Here is a 4,852-nt window from a genome sequence, read left to right on the forward strand (position 1 = left end):
TATACTGACTTCGGTCTTGCACTGTTGAAACAAATACCAAACAATGTTGCACAATATTATCGCAATGTTGAAAATATTTGTGCTGCTTTGTTTATTTATTTACATTTTATTCGATTTTTTTTTTTATTCTTGTTAAATGCATTCTTAAGTAAATATTATTTTCTTTAAAAAAAATAACAGACCCCAAACTCCAAACTTTTAAACAGTAATGTGTGTGTGTGTGTGTGTGTGTGTGTGTGTGTGTGTGTACAATACACACACACACACACTACCGTTTAAAAGTATATATATATTTGACTTTGGTCCTGCACTGTTGCAACAAATACCAAACAATGTAGCACAATAAAACCCTTTACTCCAATAAAGGAGCATTAGTTACACTTGATGTAGCAGTTCTATTGCAAGTTAACCTCCCCCATAGAGTTTTGTCGGTGAAGAACAATCCTTTTCAAGTAGATTTATTACAAATGTGCAGACAAAAAACTTTAAATGACATTAGTACTACTTTGTCACCCTCTTCTGTGTTCCAGGTGTGTGTCGCAGAGTCAGTCCCAGTCTAGTCCCTCAGGATCCACTAAACTGGGCTATTCCTCTTCCAGAATGTCCTTTTACAGGCATTTTCTATCGCAGAGCTGACTTGCATTTATGGTCCAGAGATCAATGTAAAACGTATCCTTTTCTAGTACTAAACTAATTAGACAAGCAAAAGTAAGAAAAGCATATGAGCACATAAGCACTTCGTATAAGCACACATAACCATTGATGACATGATGCCCTCTTCAACTGATTACTGAAGCTGGTTGTTTGAAGACCATCATCTCCAGACATCCGTATATCTTAACTCATGTAAGTGCTATATGATGTGTCATACAGACATCACATTCTTTCACATTTACTTTCAAAAATATTAAACCTAACAGCCAACACTAATGATTCTCTTATCATTTGTCTTTTTGCGGGATTGTTTTATATGATGTCCAATGCTGAATCTCTGTTCTCTATATCCTTAATGACACAGTCTGTTAATTATTTATACACCAAAAACTGATTCAGTTAAGTCAGACTCAGCACCGCCCAAATCAATAGTGAAGTGCCCACGGTCACATGACATTGCTCTTTATGATGGGCGACTATATCACCATTAAAAAAGAAGGCTTCCTGATCGACAGCAGACTTATGGCAAGTCGTTTTAACATTTACTCCTTTAAACTAGGAGTTTTTTTTGTTTTTTAAATTTTTTTACTTGCATTTATTTTAAATTACTATTAACCCTTTCGCACGTGAGTTTAAAATATTCTAGCTGAGCCCCCAGCGTGAGGATTTTTTAGGCGACCGTTATTTTAGAATGTATCGCCTTATTGCTTCCATGGCGACTTCAGGGACCAGCCAAGACTGATCACACTGGTGTGATCGTACACGTTAAAGGGTTAAGCAATCCTATAATCCTACAGTTTATATTCCAATAGTGACGGGCATCTACTCAGTTAGTTACTAGTAGTTATTCAGTAAAAATAAGTACTTATTTCTTTATTTCTTAGTTCAGAAATCAAGTATTCACTTTCAACTAATATGTATTTCAATTACTGCTGGTACTTGATCCAGTTTTACTAATAACTGTTCATTAGGTAGCAGAACTGCCGACTTTGTCACCATTAAAACACCATTAAAAGGCTTCCTGATCTACAGCAGATATTATAGCAAGTAATTTTAACATTTATTCATGTAATCTAGCATTATTTAACTGGCATCTATATTTTAAAGCAATCCAACTGTGACTAGTATTCATATTTTTCATTATTCAGTATTTAGATAAAAATGACTTTGAAACAATTTTCGCCTAGAAATTGCTGGTAAATTTCACAAATAATTACTAAGAAGAGACAAATAACATTTAATAATCTTTGTTTTATTTAAAACTTGTTCATTAGACGCTAGTTGTTTTTTACAATAGTAACAAGTAGAGTTACTCACTAGCACTTATTCAGAACATAGTAGCATTTGCAATTAGTATTCCAACTATTGCTGGTATATGATCCAGTTTCCGTATTCCTTAGGTAGTACAATGTATTATTAGTTCATTCATTAGGTAGTAGAACTTATTAGTTAGCCTACTAGAAACAAAAGAATGACTACTTATATAATGAATAGTCAATAGCAAAATTTAAAAAGATACTAGTCACTATTGAATCACTTACCCGTTATTAAAATTAACTATTAAATTAAGTATTTTTTTTAATTGCATTAGTAGTTTGTTTTAATGAATGTTTATTAAACCAGCTTGCCATAGACACATTAGGTAAAGCAACAAAGTAATTCATTTTTCAAAAATGGACGGTGTGTAGACAAAAGACATACAGAGTAAACACTATGATGTGCGTTTTAAGTTACACGCAGACTGTGTCCAACCTCCACGTCTCCTTCCTGGGATACTGTAGAGACGCCTCACCTCAAGGTGATACATCAGATAGACAGGCCCTGACAATACTGTATATACACACAATGACCTGAACAAAACTACTGCATTTTCTTTCTTATAGACTACGGTGTTTTGCCAACGTTGGTTATAGAAAAATAAATGGTAGCCTACGTCCTCCATTTTTCGATTGTCCCAAGTTAAAACGCCTGACCTACACGTTAAATCCAAAATAACCGATGCCATTCGACAGGTTAGGCTACTTACGTGCCTTCAAGCAAATTCATTGCCTGTTCTCATCTCTGGTACACTGTACGTTCCCGTACCATCGCAAAGGTATTCCTTATCAAGCAAGAAGTGTCGTATGTTTTCAGGAAGCCGAGACAAGTCCACTGTTTTCTAGATGCCGTCGAATGGCGAGTCTGAGCGGCGTTGTCCGTTCAGCACCGCTCAGCGCGAGCTCACGCTTGTCCTCTAGACTAAGTGATTGAAGGGGGGGGGATTACAGTGGCTGCCTCAAGCCACGATGAAACATCCCAACTAAAGCGACTTTTCCGTATTTGATGTCTTTAACTAAATGATATGGAAAACGAATGGTCAGCCTCTGGCACTGTACATAGAGGAGAGGGGAACTGCACAGCTGTCACGAGGACGAACCTCGCCGGCCTATCCCGTGTGGAGAATAAAGACCGCAAAATCTGACTAGTCTTTCATATTTCAACACACATAAACACACAGATATGCCCTTGTTTGACTACATTTAGCTATCTCACATTTTGCCTTTAATATTTGTTTGGTTACGCCAACAGTAACATGGGTTACACCTCATTTAGAACACGGTCCTCATCATTTCAAAGCAAGTATAATTCATAAAGCATGTGCGATGGCAAAAACACTTAAACTGATTCATACTTCCGCCCCTCACACGTATTATGCAATTTCTTCTCCTAACAAGCTTTGCGCTTTTGAAGGCGCTGCATGTTATGGGATTTACGGATCAGGATGCCCAAGTTTGTTGCGGTAATTATGGCATCTGTCCGTACACGCGTGGGCCCCACTCTCTCGACTGAAATACTGCAGTGGAGCTGAGGGGAGCTCGTGCAAAGGCACGAGCCAGCGAATCAATCTGTGAAACATCTAAATCTGAACGCCACTGACGTCTCAGACAGTCGTGCCTGCGACATCTCGGGTTTCTATCCAGCTAGGTTTCAAAAGCATTCGCATCTGAACACTTCAAGAACATCTGGGACTCTTGTCCACTCCAGCACCACACCCGTGCAGTCAGACCGTCCTCTCTTGATTTAACCCGCAACCCCGCACACGGTCGGGCACATCATGCCGCTAACGCTTTAGGGAGGAGTGAGTGAGAAAACGAGGGTGGTAGTCCCCGTTTTTAAAGGCAAAAACGGAAACTCAACGATTCTAGGCACTCCAGCCCAAAGAAGTATGGCGAGGGTGACTCGAAGGGAGGGGGAATGCAGGCGCAGGGGAACTAAAAAACTGCCACATTAGTGATTTTGACATGTTACGTTGCAAAACAGTCACAAATGATATCTGAATGTTTAATACTGCGTCTTGCGTCAGTCTGTCCGCACAATATTCCCATGCAATAAAGTTTGCGGCGGTCGTACTTGCCTGTCCCATGGTATGCGTATGTTCTATATTTCGACACGCACACTAATGTTATGTTTCCAGCGCCAGGCCAACACCCTCACTTACCTCAATCAGACTTTGTTCCCCCTTTGCATAGCCTCTGTGTGAACAGTGCTATCGCTGTTAGTAGTGTCTGGCGTGTTAATTGGCGTTTTCCTGCGTTTCCTGCAGCAAGCCTATCCACATCTTTGAGCAGAAAAGATGCTGAGCGCGAGAGATCGCTCTGCGGCAGATGAGTCCAGGTATAAGACACGCTCAGAACAGGCTATAAACACCTAAAAAAAACACAACACTTGCGCTGTAGACAAGAGAAAGTCTACTTACTTTTCGCATTAAGAGCGATCCATGTAGATCTTGCGTGCCTAAGGATGTTTAAAAGACCCAGGAGAAACTGCGGATGTCGCCATATTGTTGCCGCTATCTTCCTTCCCAGTGCGTACGGCTAGCCTGCATAATTGATGACTCTCAGCAAATTGTTAGGGAACGTCTGTAAGTACCCTACTTCCGACTTCCGTACTGACCGACAGAACGCTGCAACGTAAGCGAAACAGCGCTAAAAGGGAATATCAATCACAATGATGTGAGTCTAATTATATTTACCACTTCTCAGTCAATTTAATCTAATCTTCTAATTTCTGTTCCAACAAGTGTTAAACTGTCTCAAATTTAATTTGTTAAAATTGGATCAGGACTGTTTGATTCAAAATAATAATAATAATAATAATTTGAAATTAAAATTAAATTCTATAGGCTACTCGCAAATTTTGGAAGTTCTTTCAGAACAAA

At 39.1% G+C, this 4,852-nt stretch overlaps 1 protein-coding gene across 1 annotated transcript in view; it reads right to left on the minus strand.

The window, feature by feature from the left end:
* Nucleotides 1-4,524, minus strand: part of LOC107667357 (sodium channel protein type 8 subunit alpha-like) — a 76,133-nt gene extending 71,609 nt beyond the window's left edge. The window contains exon 1 of the mRNA XM_016458986.1: nucleotides 4,387-4,524. The gene's annotated coding sequence lies outside the window, so the exon portion shown is untranslated. The remainder of the gene's footprint in view (nucleotides 1-4,386) is intronic.
* Between the last annotated feature and the right edge of the window lie 328 nt (nucleotides 4,525-4,852).

The sequence above is a fragment of the Sinocyclocheilus anshuiensis genome, unplaced genomic scaffold (genome assembly GCF_001515605.1).
Source record: "Sinocyclocheilus anshuiensis isolate Anshui unplaced genomic scaffold, SAMN03320099.WGS_v1.1 scaffold964, whole genome shotgun sequence".
NCBI classification, from domain to species: Eukaryota; Metazoa; Chordata; class Actinopteri; order Cypriniformes; family Cyprinidae; genus Sinocyclocheilus; species Sinocyclocheilus anshuiensis.